At 40.8% G+C, this 20,241-nt stretch overlaps 1 protein-coding gene across 1 annotated transcript in view; it reads left to right on the top strand.

The window, feature by feature from the left end:
- The window catches only part of CDH18 (cadherin 18), a 1,129,863-nt gene that overhangs the window by 569,114 nt on the left and 540,508 nt on the right, over positions 1-20,241 (top strand). The window lies entirely within an intron of this gene.

The following is a 20,241-nucleotide window of genomic DNA, read 5'->3' as shown; positions in this document are numbered from 1 at the left end:
GAACAACATTTGCTCTTCTCCAGTCTTCTGGCACTTCTCCTGTTCTCCAAGAATTTTCAAAAGATTATGGAGAGGGGTTCAAAAATTTCTTCTGCTATCTCCTTCAGTACTCTGGGGTGTAATTCATCTGGACCTGGAGACTTGAATTCATTTAGGTTAGCTAAGTGTTTCCTCACTATCTTTCTGTTTATAGATATCCTGGATTCTTCTATTCCCTTAATAGGACAGTGAATAACAGTTGATGTTGCATTTCCTTTCTGAGAGAAAACAGATGCAAAATAGGAATTTAAAAGTTCAGCCTTCTCAACATCCTGTCTTACCATTTCATCATTTTCATCCTGTAAAAATCCTATAGCATCTTTGACTTTTCTTTTACTTTTGACATATCCCCAAAATCCTTTATTATTGCTTTTGACATCTCTTGCAAGCCTCAGTTCATTTTCAGCTTTAGCTAATCTGATTTGTGCCCTGCAGGTTCTGCAGACAGCATTATATTCTTCTTTAGATATGCCTCCCTCTTTCCATTTTATAAACATTTTTTTCTTCCTTTTTAGCATGTGCTTAAGTTCTGTGTTCATCCATCCTGGTTTCCTTAAATGCTTCCTATTCTTCCCTCTTTTCGGAATTGTTAACAACTGTGCTTTGAGAATTTCATTTTTCAAGATTTCCCATCCTTCCTGGACATTTTTGTCTTTAAGGATATCCAGCCATTGGATCCCTCCAATTCTCTTTCTGAATCCCTTAAAATCTGCCTTTCTGAAATCTAACCTTGACGTCTGACGTCATAAACTCATCCATCATGTAATCAATACTGTAGCACTGCTCTTGCTGTCCCTTAACTGCTAAACATTTAATTGCTTGCCTAATCTTAACCCTCTACCATGTTGTTCCTGCTGCAGCTAGATCACATCCATGTCACACTTCTTCTCTGCCCACTGTTACTCCAAGTGTTTTACTCTGATACTGCTGCCAGGACTGTCATTGCAGGCCCCAAGCTGCTAAGCATCTTTTTGCCTGCCGGATTTAAAACTTTCCACTGTGCTGCTCCTACTGCAGCCACTCCACAGCTATGACATCTCTTGCTTGCCCAGTGTTTCATAGTGCTGTCCTGTACTTCAGCTGCCAGGGCTGTCATTGCCAACCTTAAACTGCCAAGCATCTCCTTGCCTTCCGCGTCTTAACTCTCTACCATGCTCCTTTTGTTATGCTAACACAACCAGGTAGCATGATAAAGTTAGAGGCAAAATGTGCTGATTGGCACACAAAAACTAGAAAGCGCTCAAGCTCCATAAAAATATGTAGAAAATTGTAGAACAGCATGAGCATATAATTGAGCCAAATTTATTCATATAATATCAATATCATATTCCACATAGTACAAAAAATAGTACAACATTCAATTAGTATAAGATGCACAAAGGAGGGGGATAGAAAATGAGGGAAAACGATCCCAGGGCTCAAATGTCAGTTTAAAAAACTAATACTAAGGCATGTATACAAAACCCAAATGTAAATAAGGTGCTAATTTCCCTGAAGGGTAGCAGGGCAAATGTTCTACGTCAAAAAGAGAGGTTATAAAACCTATGTGCAGTAGCGGACATTGGGCGCTGGGTGAGAACCACAGAAAACACCCCAGAAAGTTGTTTGCCATGTCTGTATATGTAAAGGTCCCGGCAGAATATCACCCTCAAAAGGTTAAATAAGTGGAAGTGGAAGTCTCTTCCCTTTGAGAAAGCCGCATTACGCTTGGCAAAACGCGCCTTGGGGGTCTTTCCCGGATCCTCCTTGGTGCCCCACACCTAGTCCTTATTGGTAAGCATCGCCCTTCCCGCCATTATATGCTTTATGGGACTTATTTAACCTTTTAATGGTAATCTCCTGCCAGGACCTTTACATATACAGGCATGGCACACCACTTCCTGGGGTGTTTTCTGTGGTTCTCACCCAGCGCCCAATGTCCGCTATAGCACATAGGTTTTATAACCCCTATCTTTGATTTTCGCACATTTGTCCTGCTACCCTTCAGGGAAATTAGCACCATATTAACATTTGGGGTTTACATACATGCCTTAGTATTAGCTTTTTAAGCTGACATTTGAGCCCTGGGATCCTTTTCCCTCATTTTCTTCCCCCTCCTTTGTGTATCTTATACTAATTGAATGTTGTACTATTTTTTGTACTATGTGGAATATGATATTGATATGATATGAATAAATTTGGTTTAATTATATGCTCCTGCTATTCTCCAATTTTCTACATGCTCCTTTGTTGCAGTCACTGCGCAGTCATGGCTGCCACACTCCTAAGGCTTCCCACTGTGTTTCATAGTGCTTGATTGTACTGATGATACTGAAAATACTGGTGCTAGGAAATGTACTCCCATGTTTTTGTAAGAAGCAACCTTCTTGAAAAGACTTCATGATGACAAGGGAGAAATTCTTCATGTTTAAAACAGTGCCACTGGTTGTCTCTAGAAATAAGGGGTTCATTTTTGAATGGATTCATAAAAAGCCTTTGTTATTGCCTTTTATGATAAACCTGTTGTGGAACACAAAAATAAATATATATTTTTTCACTTTGGGCTGAAAGGACATTATTGTTTCACATTCAAAACGGTAAAGTACACGTGTTTTGTCTTCCTATTAAAGTGATAATTTTTGACAGCTTATAAAATAGTTATCATTTATTCATTTAATGAAGTGAAAAGGGTTTTATACCCTCCAAACAGAGATAATTTTTGCACCCTACATTTGAAGATGCCAAATGCATGGTTTCTTCAGTTTTCACTACCTATCTAAAAACAACAGCATCACCCCCCAATCTCCACCCGAAAAGGGATATTTTTAAGATCACTTATATAATTTAAGTATTCAAAAAAGTCTGTTTTTAAATTTGATGCTGGTTACCTTTGGCTGCAATCAATTTTCCTAAACAAACAGATAGTCATTTGGCCATTAATAAAGCAGTTTGAACTACAGAGCTCAACACATGTTCACTTGAACCCAACAGGATCTGATAATGTTCTACACATATTTTCCAGGCAATTAAAGGCTTTAAAACTATGTGATTCATACAAATTTATTTCCCACAATTTTACTTTTTGGGGGAAATTCAGCAAAGTTGGAAAATTTGAATTTCAAAAGATCCGTTCATGCCTATTCTCCACCTCTCCAGTGTTGATCCATAGACAAGCAATCATAATAGATATTTTGGATCTGAGAAACTTGTGAAGCTGCGAGTTAGCATTAGTCTTTCAAAACTAAATCTTCAGTGAGGGGTAGACTATCATTAACTTGAGAAATCTTAAATATACGTAGTATTAACAGAATATCTTTGCATCTTTTTGCCCTAGGAAAACCCATTTTTCTATTCATTTTTTGTTTTTAATGTAAAAGATTGCATGTATACTCTTTGTTAGGAGACTTTTACAGAATTATCACATTCTCTTGATTTGCCATTGTAAATTATATAATTTGATATATTCATAACAATTGTTGAATTTGTATATTGAAAACAGACCAGCACTAAAGATTCTCTAATATTTTACTCTCTCAATTCTTTCTTATCTGATCTCATTAACTTATTCTTTTGTTATTTATGCAGAGATGTTTATCAGCTATTTCAGCATCCTAGTTAACTTGCAAATCTCTGTAACTCTGCAATTGTTCAGCAAAAAACCAAGAAATGAGATGTCACACTCATAGATCTGCAATACAATGTTTCTGTCATTTCTATTAATATTGTATTGATTCTGACATAAATGAAGACATTACTTTTGTGCTCTAATTATCTCTTTTAAAATATTTAAGATTTCAGGCCTTCTTCCACTTCCATGATATTTTTTTCAGATGGTTATAAATTAAATTATGATTCAGTTTTTCCCATGATAGGGATAGAACACTTTATCACTTCTGCATTATTTTCCTCCAAATATTTCTTGACATTCCTTGCATGGCGTACTATCCATCTCATTGACAGCCTTTGCCATTTTACTGTTTTGTAAATCTGTTTCAGCCCTGAACAAAATGTCAGCTTATCATATGACTGACTACTGGCAGAGACAAATGTATATTTTATGGCCAGAAATCTAAGAAATCTACTCAGTATACTGTGAGTAGTCTGCATTATTATAACAAAAACATTTCTTACTTCTGCAGTACGTACTAAACTTTCTTTTACTGTGCACAAGGTACATGTATTGGTTTTTCTATGGAAAATCTAAGATTTATGTGAACCAAAATATTGAACACTACTGCATAACATAAATCTGAATTGATAAAATATAATATGTGTGCTAAAAACACTGCACAAAATTGGTTCATGCAATCTGATAGAAGTTCAGATTTAAATATTAAAATTGTTATTTGCATAATATCATATCTATGTTTTAAATATCAGTATGTTAATTGATATGACACTTGTATATAATACAATAAAATTCCCCCAAATTTATAAAGAGTCAGCCTCTTAACCCCTTCATGACATATAGCTTGCAGTTACATCATATCTCTTGTCCTTGACTTTGATGTAGGCTTGGCATCTGAGCTCGCATTTTTGCCAGGAGATGATGGTTGTTACATGTACCTGCTTTTGGGGCCTGAATCTAGCTAGCATAACTCTTTGTAAAATTCCATGACTTCTGCCATTTACATCACCTGCCCATAATAAGAATATTTTTTTAACCTCTTTTACGATTTAAATATTAAAATATATACTAGATTTATGTGTTGCTAGAAAATGGATGGTAACTGGTAGGAGCAAGCAATAGCAGAAAAAAGGGGGTAATGAAAAAACTATTAAATGGTACTTTTATTTTATCAAGTTTAAAAAATGGACACACAAACAACAAGCAAACTGATCAACAGAGGATCATAGAGCTACAGTTTACCTTCAATGCTAAAAAGGAAAATTTGGATCTCATTCCCTATAAGCGAAAATTAATAGGCATAAAAACAGCAGGTGAATTATTTTCGGACAGCGTAGTATTCCTCTTATGCATTTCCCCCTCCCTCTTGTATAGTCCCCATGATTTTGCAGGTGCTATGCCCCTAATACGATGTACAATTATTCATTATTGATCATACCATCTGGATATAAGATTCTTGGTATGTACCACTCTATCAGTTTCATTAGATATCTCTTATTCTGATTTTAGTACAGTGGTTTTATTTGTAAAATCCTGTGAAGACTGCACAATAATCTTTATTAGTTCTAATATTTGTATGTCAAATAATTGCAGCATCTCATGAGTTACATTATGATTTTTTTACTTTATTATCCAGTTATTTGGTGGGATTAAGACACACTTTTTACCTTAATCCGGATCTCTAGTATATTTTTCAACTCTACTCCTCCCTCTCTTTGGTATGATTAGCCATGTTTTTATAATCTCTCACTATTACAGTGAATTTTTGTGCAATTTTTTTTATACCATTGATCATATTTTAGGTCGATATGGCCAATATACAGCTTTGGCAGGAAATTTTGATAATTGATAAATTTGCATTCTAATTATGCCTGACCTATGCTCCAAATAGATGATGTGATGTGGTTTCGGCATATCCAGGAACGAGATATAAATCAAAAGTAGCTTAGTTGCATTCTTCATTTATGTCTGACGAGCGGGGGAATACCGCGTCCCACCTGTGTATGCCACCTCCATATCTAAACAAGATCTCCATAGGAATCCTTACTTGGGTACCGGATTAGTATCTCGCAATAGCAGTCAACAGACTGAGGAAGGCCGATAATAGGCCGAAACGTTTCCAGGACTGCAATAAATTATAAAATAAATCTAATTTGCAAAGGATTATTCAGTTGAGTGCCAAGTTACTTTATTATTCACTTTGGTCTGGGTAACCTACTTGCGCACCCTGCGGTAGTGCCACGCTATATTTGACACTGAGCAAATAGTGAGGCCCAAGCTGTCTAGACTGGACAGGACAGAAAAGACACTGTCTGCAATCATGCACAAAACCCTAAAAAAATCCAACACTTCTGATATACAAAAAACCTGAGGCCACACGATCTCACCCCCGCTAGATCAGCGCTCTGGTATAAACTGGAAGCAAAGCAAAAGATACTAACATAACAGGGGACTGAACAAACTGACACAAGCTGTAACATATAGAGCAGGGCCCAGCACTGCCCTCAGCAGGGAGTACGCTGAACCCTAGCAACAAAGCAGAAAGCAAAAAAAAGGCACAACCAAATTAGATGCAAATAATTAACAAAAGAATCACTTAACTGAACCATGCAGATCAGGCAGGGGACAGAAGAACTCCAAATGCACAAGGAAGAAAATCACCAGCAACCTTCAAGAGCAGCCAGCTCAATTATATGCTTCCAGCTAGTAATCCAAGGTTCCCAATTATCGTCACCAGGTGGGAAACTTCCATCAACCTGGCCAGCTCCACAGAAAGAAACGGGGTTAAGGATTTCCAAAATCTTAAGGTCCAATAAACCTTGGCTTGAAATTTGGAGATGCAACCTTCATGGGAATATTTTTTGAGGGCAACCAAACCATATCACCCACTTTAAACCAGGGACCCTTGGTCCTATGCCAGTTGGAAAACCATAGGGCCTTTTCCTGAGAGTGGGACAACTTATCCACTGCTTGGTCCCAAATCTGCTGCATTCTCTCTACAACAGAATGCACACCTGGGCAGGCAGAAGCTTCCACCTGCCCCGAAGAAAATCGAGGATGAAACCCAAAGTTACAAAAGAAAAGGGACATCAAAGTGGCAGAACTAGCCCTATTGTTTAGCGCAGATTTGGCCAAGGGAAAAAATGAGGCCCAATCATCCTGATCAGCAGATATGAAACATCTCAAATAGGACTCCAAAGTCTGGTTTGTGCTCTCAGTCTGCCCATTAGGAGAAAGACAACTGAATTCCCAGTTTGGAAAAAAAGCTCTCCAAAATCTGGAAACAAACTGGACCCCTCTGTCTGACACAATGTTCTCAGGAATCCCGTGCAAACGAACCACTTGTTGTAAAAACAAGGACACCAACTCGGAAGAAGATGGCAACTTTGGGAGTGGTACAAGATGGATCATCTTAGAAAATCTATCACAGATCACCCAAATACCAGTCATTCTCTGAGAGACAGGGAGGTCACAGATAAAATCCATTGAGATATGGTCCACGGCCTCCTGGGCACCGGCAGGGGCATCAACAAACCACTAGCATGAGAACAGGGCTTGGACGAAGAACAAGTCCCACAGGACTGCACAAAATTACTGACATCATGAGATAAGGCAGGCCACCAAAAAGACCGACTCACCAAATCTCTGGTACCAAAGATACCTGGATGACCAGCCAACGTGGAGCAATGAATTTCAGACATTACTCTTTTCCTCCACTGGTCACGGACATACAATTTTCCCATAGGGCATCGTTCAGGTTTATCCTCCTGAAATTCCTTCATGGCACGTCTCAAATCAGGAGAGATGGCAGAAAGAACTACACCCTCATTTAGAATGGTAGTTGGCTCGGTCACATCAAGAGAATCCGCAAAGAAACTTCTAGAAAGGGCGTCTGCCTTAACATTCTTAGTGCCCGGAAGAAAGGAGACCAGAAAATTAAAATGCATGAAAAACAAGGCCCACCTAGCCTGTCTAGGATTCAAGCGCTTGGCTGATTCAAGATAAATCAAATTCTTGTGATCGGTGATGACCACAACTTGATGTCTAACTCCCTCCAACCAATGTCTTCACTCTTCAAATGCCCACTTCATGGCCAATAATTCCCAATTCCCCACGTCATAGTTGTGTTCAGATGGAGAAAATTTACGAGAAAAGAAGGCACACGGATTCATCTTAGAGGTTACTGGATCCCTCTGAGACAAAACGGCTCCTGCACCAGTCTCAGAAGCATCTATTTCCACCTGAAATGGGAGTGAAACATCAGGTTGCCGTAGAACCAGAGCAGAAGTGAATCTCTGCTTAAGCTCCTGAAATGCCACGACTGCCTCTGGAGATCAATTCACCACATCAGCGCCCTTTTTGGTCAAATCCGTCAGTGGTTTAACAATACCAGAAAAATTACTTATAAATTTATGGTAGAAATTAGCAAAACCCAAAAAGTTCTGAAGAGCCTTCAGAGAATTGGGCTGAACACAATCATAAATGGCCTGTACCTTGGCCGGGTCCATTTCAATAGCAGACGGGGACAAAATGAATCCCAAAAACGAAATCCTCTGTACACCAAAAAGACATTTTGATCCCTTAATGCAGAGGGAGAGAAAAAATTATGACTATGCCTTTGATAACTATTTAATGTATTTAATGTCTTATCAATTATTATGATATATGAATGTTACTTGTATTTATTGCCTTCTTTATTATACAATATGAGTTGATATTGAATTCATTTTATGACCACTAAGTGCATAGTTATGGAATTTAGATTATTTTTGCTTATTTATTAATTTGGCATTTGCATGGAACATATATAGGTATGTCTTAGACCTGCTTTAATTTAGTTCTATGTAATTGTTACCATATCTATTGATAATTCAGTCGCTATGTCATAGATTTATTTGTTATAAATTCTCTGCTTCTTTGTTCAAACTGTTATATATTATTTTCATGTCTGCATTCTGCGCAGACGCGTACTATTGTGTGCACCATGCTCATATTATGGTGTTGGGGTGGTGCATGCGCTGCCAGCGAGACGCCTGGTGACGACTTTGTGCCCTCCCTTCTATCTTTCTGATGCATGCTCGCCCCTCCCCACTATTGGTGGGTGCACCATACAGGCCGTTTGTTGACCTCTTATGTGTTAAACTTGCTACACATTACCATTATGTCTGCTGTCTGCGCAGATGCGCCCCATGTGTTCACTGGCTCGCATCATGGTTTCGGGGTGGAGCACACGCTGCCGGGGCGATTTCAGGTGATGATGATTCTGTCCTCCCTCCCATCTCTCTGATGCGTGTTCGCCCCTCCCCACCATGGGCGGGCGCATCACACAGGTCACGCACTGATTCACTGAGGAGCTACACTTTCTATCATAAATACCCACACCTCTTTGTAATTAGCCATGCCTCCCGACGAAGCCATAGGCGAAACGCGCGTCGAGGCTCCTTGTGTCCCACCGACGCTTCCTGCACTGAGATCCAGCGGCACCATGACTGAAGGTAATCAACTCTGAGCTCCCTCCATATCTAACTTACTGCTACTTACTGTTCAGCGACATTATGGCCATTATCTTGTTGACATATCATAGAAATGAATAACTACATGCTGGACTGAGATGGGATTTCTTTCTTTTTCATTTGCTTTAGAGCAGCTGGACATGTGCAATTGCGTTTAGTGAGACCACCCGCTCTCTGCTTGGTGTACACATTTACCTTGCTTTTTACTAGGAAGATACATGCCTCATATGTCATTTATATTGGGCCGCACTACTTTCATACATAACTCTGCCAACAGCACGAATTAATCAATTTGTAGTTGTGGATCCCTCAACACATAACTATTGATTTTTTTTGAGGACTGGTATATCCCCTTATGTGATATTATGCATCATGCGACACCTTATATATTTTAACTGCAGCCTCTTGCTCTGCTTTGGATCTATGCTTTGCATATTGTCACTTTATATGTGTATTATTATCAATAAAATATTACTATATTTATGATATTCTTTTTAGCCTCTATTTTTTCAGGGATTACTCTGGGTACTGACTGATATTGTCGATTATATCCTGGTGACTGACCATTTGATCATTTGATATTTGATATGAGTCACTTATTATCTTATGTTCACTATTTTCATTCCCATTGAAATAATCTCTATTGCTACCCCTGATTTTTCAAGTCTTTCTTCGGTTTTATGTTTCTGGTCTAGAGGCTTTTTTCCACCTGACCATGTGGAATTTTCCTTCTTTGGTTTAATCATAAATGGCCTGTACCTTGGCTTGGTCCATTTCAATAGCAGACGGGGACAAAAATGAATCCCAAAAACAAATCCTCTTGACATCAAAAAGACATTTCGATCCCTTAACATACAGAGTATTTTCCCTCAAAATCCGGAACACTGTCCGGATATGTTCCACATGAGAATCCCAATCACTGGAAAAATTCAAAATATCATCCAGATAAATGATCAAAAATGTATTCACAAGGTCCCGGAAAATATCGTTCATAAAAGATTGGAAGATGGAAAGGGCATTTGTGAGATCAAAAGGCATAACCAGGTACTCAAAATGTCCCTCCGGAGTATTAAACGCCATCTTCCATTCATCCCCGTGCTTGATGTGAATAAGATTATATGCCCCCTGAGGTCAAGTTTGGTAAACCAACAAGCACTTTTAACTCTAGAAAATAATTGAGAAATCAGGGGGTAACGGGTACTGATATTTAACAGTGATTTTGTTAAGGGAACGATAGTCAATACATGACCTTAATGAGCCATCATTTTTGGCCACAAAAAAAGCCAGCACCCAAAGGCAAAGAGGATGGTCTGATATGATATGACCATTCTTCAATGATTCCTTGCTATAAGATCGCATAGCATCATGTTCAGGTAACGATAAGTTGAAAAGCCGACCTGTTGTGAGTTCAGGGCGTCTTCAGGGCCTTTTTCGCTGTCAGTCTGTTGGCTCTTATTTTCATAGGGTTTTTCATGGATTGCAGACAGCAGCCTTCCTGTCCTATCCTATCTAGTTAGCTTGGGCCCCGTCTTTGCTCAGTCTATCTTTCTGTCTGTGTTGTGTTCTTTCTTCTTGCTTCACCGTCATTATATGTGGGGGGCTGCCTTTTGCTTTGGGGTCTGCTCTGGGGCTGTTTAGAATTCCCTTTCTGTCTTTAGGCTATTTAGTCCTCTGGCTGTGATCGAGGGGTCTAGGGCATCGTAGGAACCCCCCACGGCTACTGCTAGTTGTGTTGATAGGTTCAGGGGTCTGCAATCCGATAGCTGCCAACCTCTCTGGTTTTCTGGACTTAGCTAGCATTTCTGTTTTTGCCTCCTACGGTGACTCAATCATAACAGAATCACCCGCCATACCGCAGATCCTAGGGTACTCAATAGCAGGAAAGAATTGTGTTTAAAAAAAAAAAGGGTGTGTGTATATTCTTTCCTCTATATCTCTGAGACTGTAGGGGGAATTTTTTTTTTTTCTCTCAATGGAGATAAAGCAATTGTCTGATCGTGTGGAGCAGCTCGCTGCGGAAGTGCGGGGAATTTCCGCCTACCTTGCTCGTTCGCATGCTGTTGGACCAAAGATCCCTACACCTGATGTATTTTTTGGGGATCGATCTAAATTTTTGAGTTTCAAAAATAATTGTAAATTATTTTTTGCCTTGAAGCCTAACTCGTCAGGGAGCTCCGCGCAGCAGGTTAAAATTGTCATCTCTTTGCTGCGTGGCGATCCCCAGGATTGGGCGTTTTCTTTGAAACCAGATGATCCTATTCTGACTAATGTGAACGCATTCTTTCAAGCCTTGGGGTTGTTGTATGACGAACCTAATGCTATTGATCAGGCTGAAAAGACCCTGTTGGCATTGAACAAGGGTCGAGATTCTGCAGAGTTGTACTGTCAAAAGTTCTGAAAGTGGGCGGTCCTTACTACCTGGAATGATAATGCCTTGGCTGCTCTCTTTCGGAAGGGCTTGTCAGAAGCCGTAAAAGATACTATGGTGGGATTTCCTGTTCCCTCTGGTCTGGACGATTCTATGCCATTAGCCATTCAGGTTGATCGGCGTTTACGTGAACGCAGGATAGCACGAGAGGTGTTGCCACCGGTTGAACAGACGTCTGAACCTATGCAATGTGATAGAGTTTTGTCTAAGGCGCAACGTCAGGAGTTCAGAAGGCGTAATAAGCTGTGTTTTTTCTGTGGAGATGCCTCGCATATTATTTCTTTTTGTCCTAAACGAGAGAAACGCTTTGCACACACGTTTTCTGTTGGTGGTGTTCAGCCTAAGTTTCTTCTGGCAATTACTCTGATCTGCTCCCTGTCCACATTTTCAGCCAAGGCTTTGGTGGATTCGGGAGCAGCGCTAAACCTAATGTACTTGGATTTTGCTAAACGTTGTGGATTTCCGATAACACCTCTGCAGACGCCTATACCTTTGAGGGGGATTGATGCTACTCCTTTGGCGAAAAATAAACCCCAGTTTTGGACCCAGGTGGTCATGCGGGTCGCCCCAGACCATCAAGAAAATTGCAGATTTTTGGTGTTACATGGTCTGCATGATGCCATTGTTCTGGGGTTTCCCTGGTTGCAAATTCCTAATCCAGTTTTGGATTGGAAATCTGTGTCTGTGGTGAGTTGGGGTTGTCGGTGTGCCTTTAGTGAGGCTCCGGTTTTTTCCACCTCTCCCCAGTCGCATGATGTTCCTGACTATTTGGCGGACTTTTATGATGTATTTAGTGAGAATGAGTCTGCGTCCTTGCCTCCTCATAGGAGTTATGACAATTGAACTGAGCCCGGGGTGTAAATTTCGCAAGAGTCGGCTCTTCAATTTATCTGTACCCGAGCACGAGGCTATGCGGTCCTATATTAAGGAGGCGTTGGAGAAGGGTCATATTAGACCATCCTCTTCACCCTTAGGTGACGTTTTTTTTTTTTTGTGGCCAAAAAGGATGGTTCTTTAAGGCCTTGTATTGATTATCGTGCCCTCAACAAAATTACTATTAAATATCAGTATCCATTACCCCTGATTTCGGATCTATTCTCTAGAGTTAGAGGTGCTTGCTGGTTTACCAAGCTTGAACTCAGGGGGCGTATAATCTTATCCGCATTAAGCAGGGGGATGAATGGAAGACGCCATTTAATACTCCGGAGGGACATTTTGAGTACCTGGTGAGGCCTTTTGGGCTCAGTAATGCCCCTTCTGTCTTCCAGTGCTTCATGAACGATATTTTCCGAGACTTTGTCGATAAATTTTTGATTATCTATCTGGATGATATTTTGATCTTTTCCAAGGATTGGGATTCTCATGTGGAACATATTCGGACTGTGTTCCGGATCTTGAGGGAGAATTCCCTGTATGTCAAAGGATCGAAATGCCTTTTTGGAGTACAGAGGATTTCATTTTTGGGATTTATTTTGTCTCCATTAACTATTGAAATGGACCCGGCCAAGGTACAGGCCATTTATGATTGGGTTCAGCCCACTTCTTTGAAGACCCTCCAGAAATTTTTGGGTTTTGCTAATTTTTATCGGAAATTTATAGCAAAATTTTCTAGTATTGCCAAGCCATTGACTGATCTGACTAAAAAGGGTGCTGATGTGTTGAATTGGTCTCCGGAGGCTGTTGCTTCCTTTCAGGAGCTGAAGCGAAGATTTACCTCCGCCCCGGTTTTGCAGCAACCTGATGTCTCACTCCCGTTCCAGGTAGAGGTGGATGCTTCTGAGATTGGTGCAGGAGCTGTTTTGTCCCAAAAGGATCCTGTAACATCTAAAATGAATCCCTGTGCTTTCTTTTCCCGAAAGTTCTCTCCATCTGAACGTAACTATGATGTGGGGAATCGGGAACTGTTGGCCATGAAATGGGCATTTGAGGAGTGGAGACATTGGTTGGAGGGAGCTAAACATCAAGTTGTGGTCCTCACTGACCACAAGAATTTGATTTACCTAGAGTCGGCTAAACGCTTGAACCCTAGACAGGCTAAGTGGGCCTTGTTTTTTACACGTTTTGATTTTGTGGTCTCTTTCCTTCCTGGAACTAAGAATGTCAAGGCAGACGCCCTCTCTAGGAGCTTCTTTGCTGATTCTCCTGTGGTGATCAAGCCTGCTACCATCTTAGGCGAAGGGGTAGTTCTTTCTGCCATCTCGCCCGATTTGAGACTTGCTCTGCAAGAGTTCCAGGAGGACAAACCTGAGCGTTGTCCCAGTGGAAAGTTGTATGTTCCTGACCAGTGGAAGAAGAGAGTGATGTCTGAAGTTCATTGCTCTGCATTGGCTGGTCATCCAGGTATTTTTGGTACTAGAGATCTGGTGAGTCGCTCTTTTTGGTGGCCCACCTTGTCTCATGATGTCAGGAATTTTGTGCAGTACTGTGGGACTTGCTCCCGGTCTAAATCTTGTTCTCGCTCTAGTGGGTTGTTGATGCCTTTGCCGGTCCCCAGGAGGCCATGGACCCATATTTCAATGGATTTCATCTCTGATATGCCGGTCTCTCAAAGAATGACTGTTATTTGGGTGATTTGTGATAGGTTCTCTAAGATGGTTCATCTTGTACCACTCCCTAAGTTGCCGTCTTCCTCTGAGTTGGGGCCCCTGTTTTTGCAACAGGTGGTTCGCTTGCACGGGATTCCTGAGAACATTGTATCTGACAGAGGAGTTCAATTTGTGTCTAGATTTTGGAGGACTTTCTGTTCCAAGCTGGGAATTCAGTTGTCCTTCTCCTCTGCTTTTCACCCTCAGACCAATGGGCAGACAGAGAGAACAAACCAGACCTTGGAGTCGTATTTGAGATGTTTTATTTCCGCTGATCAGGATGATTGGGTTTCATTTTTGCCCTTGGCCGAATTTGCTTTAAATAATATAGCTAGTTCTGCCACTTTGATGTCACCTTTTTTTGTAACTTTGGGTTTCATCCTCGATTCTCTTCAGGGCAGGTGGAGCCTTCTGCCTGCCCAGGTGTTGACACTGTGGTGGAGAGAATGCACCAGATCTGGGACCAAGTGGTGGATAAGTTATCTCTCTCCCAGGAAAAGGCCCATCGGTTTTCCAATCGACATAGGACCATTGGTCCCCAGTTTAAGATTGGTGATATGGTGTGGTTATCATCAAAAAATATTGCTATGAAGGTGGCTTCTCCTAAGTTTAAGCCTAGATTTATTGGACCTTACAAGATTTTGGAGATTATTAATCCGGTCTCTTTTCGTTTGGCTCTTCCTGTCACATTTAAAATCCATAATGTGTTCCATAGGTCCTTGTTGAAGAGGTTTGTTGAACCAGTTGTTCCTGGGGTGGCACCTCCGGACCCTGTATTGGTTGAAGGTAACATGGAATATGAGGTAGAGAAAATACTATATTCCCGTCTGGCTAGACGGAGACTCCAGTATTTGGTTAAGTGGAAGGGTTATGGTCAGGAGGATAATTCCTGGGTCTCTGCCTCTGATATTCATGCCAAAAGATTAGTGCGTGCCTTTCATCGGGCTCACCCTGACCTCCCTGGTGGCGTGGTTGAGGGTTCGGTGACCCCTCCTCAAGGGGGAGGTACTGTTGTGAGTTCATTTTCCCCTTCGTCACTGAGGTCTGGTGAACTCCCTATTCTGGTAAAGGAAGGTAATGAGCCTGATTATCAGGCACCTGAGCCTAATGATGATGACTGGCTGAGTGGAGTCACGGACTGGATATAAGGCTGCCGATGCCCTTCTGCCCTGCGGGTGATTTCTCTGTGGACTTCTAGGAAACCAGTCTGATTCCTGCTCCTCTAAAGCTAAGTTTTCTGCTTTGCCTTTTAGCATTTGTGTTTTGTTTTTGTTTGCCTTGCTTTTCTGGATTCTGCCATTTCCTGCTGGGGTGAGCTGAATCTCCTTTTGCCGGTTGCTCCGTCTTCAGAATATTCCTGAGTACTGACATAGTCTTTTTGAAGCCTAGCGTCTTCAGGGCCTTTTTCGCTGTCCTTTCCTATCTAGTTAGCTTGGGCCCCGTCTTTGCTCAGTCTATCTTTCTGTCTGTGTTGTGTTCTTTCTTCTTGCTTCACCGTCATAATATGGGGGGCTGCCTTTTGCTTTGGGGTCTGCTCTGGGGCAGTTTAGATTTCCCTTTCTGTCTTTAGGCTATTTAGTCCTCCGGCTGTGATCGAGGGGTCTAGGGCATCGTAGGAACCCCCCACGTCTACTGCTAGTTGTGTTGATAGGTTCAGGGGTCTGCAATCCGATAGCTGCCAATCTCTCTGGTTTTCTGGACTTAGCTAGCATTTCTGTTTTTGCCTCCTACGGTGACTCAATCATAACACCGACCCTTGGGAAATTTACAACTGGGCATTAACTCAATTGCGCAGTCATAACTCCTAAGAGGAGGCAAAGACATGGTCTTACTCTCACTAAATACATCAGAAAAATCAATAAAATAGTCAGGAACATCTTGAGACTGGTGAGAGGTGGAGAAAACAGGAGTGTCACTAAGAACACATTGACAACCCCAACCCACCACAGACACAGATTTCCAATCCATATCAGGATTATGGGCCTGCAACTAAGGAAAACCCAGCACAACGATATCATGCAAATTGTGCAACACCAAAAATATACAATTCTCTTGATGATTCGGGGCGACTCACATTATTACCTGGGTCCAAAACTGTGGTTTATTCTCCACCAAAGGGGTAGCATCAATCCCTCTCAAGGGAATAGGGGTTCTCAGGGGCACCATGGGGAAACCACAACATCTGGCAAAGTCAAGATCGATCAGATTCAAGCTGCTCATGAATAAACAAAGGCTTTAGCAGAAAATGTAGACAAGGAGCAGATCAATGTAACTGCCAACAGGTACTTAGGCTGTACACTGCCCACCACAAATGAATGAGCAAAACGTTTTTCTCGTTTAGGGCAGACAGAATTAACTTGAGAGGCGTCCCCACAAAAGAAGCATAACTTATTACACCTTCTGAACTCTTGACAAAACTCTATCACATTGCATGGGTTCAGAGGTTTGTTCAAAAAGCAGCACAGCCTTTCGCGTACTTTTCGTTCACATAAACGTCAATCAATTTGAATGGCTAATGACATGGAGTCGTTCAGACCAGAGGGGACAGGAAATCCCACCATAACATCTTTTACAGTTTCTGCCAGACCTTTCCGAAAGAGAGCTGTTAGGGCATCATCATTCCATTTAGAAAGACCGCCCACTTTCGAAACTTCTGGCAATATAACTCTGCAGCATCCTAACCCTGGTTCAATGCCAATAAGGTTTTCTCAGCTTGGTCAATAGCATTAGGTTCATCATACAACAACCCCAGGGCCTGAAAAAACGCATCTACATTAGCCAGAATAGGATCTCCAGGTGTCATAGAAAAAGCCCAATCCTGGGGATAGCCGTGCAGCAGGGATATGACAATAGTTTACAGTTATTCTTGAAATTCAAAAATTTTGACAGAACCCCGAAAACACATCAGGAGTAGGGATCTTTGGTTCTACAACAGATGATTGCATGAGATAGGCAGAAATTCCCTGCACTTCAGCAGCAAGCTGTTCAACATGATTGGACAATTGCTTAGTCTCCATTAAGGAAAAAATAATCCTACGACCCCAGAGAAAAAGAGGAAAAATATATGAAAAAATTCTGAGTCTTTTTTTTTTTTTGCAAATCTTTCCTTCTTTTGAGTACCCTAGAGTCTACGGTTAGGCTGGTGATTCTGTTATGAATGGGTCACCAAGGAAGCTGGCAGGAACAGGATAAACCACCAGAAAACCAGAAAGGTTGGTAACTAAGCAGATTGCAGACCCCTGATCCTATCAACACAACTAGCAGTAGCCGTGGAGCATTCCTACGATGCCCTAGACGCTTCATCACAGCCGGAGAACTAACTAAGCCTGAAGTCAGAAAGGTGAAATCTAAACTGCCCCTGAGCAGATCCCCAAAGGAATAGACAGAGCCAAACATATATTGTCGGTGAGGCAAGATGAGACACAAACACAGGCAGAAAACAGACTGAGCAAACGGTGGGGCCCAAGCTGTCTAGACAGGACAGGACAGAAAAGACACTGTCTGCAATCACGCACAAAACTCTAAAAAATCCAACACTTCTGATATACAAACAACCTGAGGCCACACGACCTCACCTCCGCTAAATCAGCACTCTGGTATAAACTGGAAGCAAAGCAAAAGATACTAACATAACAGGGGACTGAACAAACTGACACAAGCTGTAACATATAGAGCAGGGCCCAGTGCTGCCTCCAGCAGGGAGTACGCTGAACCCTAGCATCAAAGTAGAAAGCAAAAAATGCACAACCAAATTAGATGCAAAGGATTATCAAAAGAATCACTTAACTGAACCATGCAGATCAGGCAGGGGACAAAAGAACTCCAAATGCACAAGGAGGAAAATCACCAGCAACCTTCAAGAGCAGCCAGCTCAATTATATGCTCCCAGCCAGTAACCCCAGGTTCCCAATTATCATCGTCAGGTGGGGAACTTCCATCAACCTGGCCAGCTCCACTACTCTCAGTAACCACCAGAGGGAGCAGAGGGAGCTTCGGCTCAGAAATCTGAGCAAGGGAATGCACAACAGTATGCACAGTGAAGCACGTAAGTGACATTGTCAGAGTCTGTACTCAGGGCATCACGTGGTTATTACAAACACTTATGCTTCACCACAGAAGGTGAGAGTATGCATGGACCTCCTTAGCAGACTGCATTGTCCCTTGAGAATCCTTAAATGGGAAGAAATGAATCTGGAGGATGTCTGCAGCACACTATCCCTTGCAGCGCTTAAAAATGGATGCATGTAGGAGACGTGAGGTGATATCTGGGTCGTGATGGGCTGTACTGCAAGGTGCCAGTTAGCAGATGGATGTCATAATGACATATGGGTGAGAATGTTCCATTTATTTATTTAGCCATCCTGATGATGACTATAACCCCAGACCACATTCTTTAATTCATGAACCTACCTGCACTTTATACACTTTGTCAATCGATAAGTGTGCAATAAATAAGAGCCCCTCTGTTTTGTTATTTTTTTTATGTGTGCTATCTGTGTGAATACTTAGAGTTACTCTATTGTGCAAGTGTTTATTAATCTGCTGTTTTTGTGCCTTCTAATTTACTGCTCATAGGGAATGAAATCCATATTTTCCCTTTTAGCATTGAAGGTAAACTTTAGCTCTATGATCCTCTGTTGATCTTTTTGTTTGTGTATCCATTTTTTAAACTTGATAAAATAAAAGTTACACTTTAACAGTTTTTTCATTACCCCCTTTTTCTGCCATAGCTTGATCTTTTTTTTTTCTAGGGCTCTGGGTGTTTTTTCTGGTTTTTGGTCCTTTCTATAAAGTGACTAAATAGCTTATTACTAACTGGTATGAACCAACAGCCTATTTTCCTAGCCAAATAGATTGAGTTCACTTGAACATTACCAAGATTGGGTCTGTATAAAACAGCTTAGGTTTTTTTGTGTGAAAGCATTTTCTAGACAATTAGAGCATTTGCAGTACTGAGATATGTGGTAAATTAATTAATTGTAAATCAATTTTTTTGGAAAAAAAATTGGGGAAGATGGCATATTTAAATTTCAAAAGATCTGTACATTTTTCTAGGAAAGACTATTGTGCTTTGCATTTTATACTTGAATCAATGTTTGACATGTAAGTCTTTCTTAATTTGATCATGCACTGTAGCACATTATTACAATAATGATTATTTATACAACTCTTTGATGACCCTCTAATGAGTGCTGCTTTTCTGTTTTGACTGTACTTCATTTTAAATTTTTTTATATTATTTTTTAATAATATTTCATACAACATTCGATTTAGTGGTGTACTTTATTGTGAATTGATGATTAATTGGTATGACTGTGATGTAAAGCATGGTGCAATAGAAAGTATCTGCACTCCAGCATCACTTGGTCTTTAGCTTTTTTTAATAGCACTTTAAGAAGTTAAAGGTTGAATTATATTGTCATCTCTGCATCCACTATGGGAACTAGCAAATGAATATGTAGGGTTTTTGGGAAAAAAAACAATGGTATTATAAATTAATCCAGTGTGAGATCCAAAAGCCATAACATTTTTCATTTAACAATTGTATCACGGGTCTATTTTTTGCCGCTGGGAAACTAGAAAGGAAAAAGGAGTGGGGAGAAAACAGAAGGCACTCTCTATGAGAAGTGAATTTGTACTGATACCAGGGAGAATGAAATTGATTCTCTCACCTGCATAGGGTGTGCAGACAGGCCCAACACCAAACATTACTTGGTTAAAACATGGATTTCTTTGTCAGCATGCTGACATTTCAGTGAATCTTGAAGGAAATGTTTTCTTTCACAATTATTTCCTCTCCACATAGAAAGAATGTGTGGATGGAGAATCCTGGAAGGTGCTTCCATTTAGATGAAGGAAATTCCAAGAAGAATCAACAGAGTGTGATGGATAAAAAAATATTACACAATGTTTTTGGATAATATAGCCTTCATCAAATGTCTCTTTTTATATAACAAATAATAAACAATATATAATTTTTATTCATGATGACATTATTCCCCTTTAAATTTCCTTCATCTTAACGGAAGCGCCTTCCAGGGTCTATTTTTGAAAGAGAAGTTTTACATT

This window comes from Dendrobates tinctorius, unplaced genomic scaffold (genome assembly GCF_039654945.1).
Source record: "Dendrobates tinctorius isolate UK_male_01 unplaced genomic scaffold, ASM3965494v1 ptg000025l, whole genome shotgun sequence".
NCBI lineage: Eukaryota > Metazoa > Chordata > Amphibia > Anura > Dendrobatidae > Dendrobates > Dendrobates tinctorius.
Note: the sequence above shows the minus strand (reverse complement) of the source record. Positions and strands in the feature narration are given on the sequence as shown.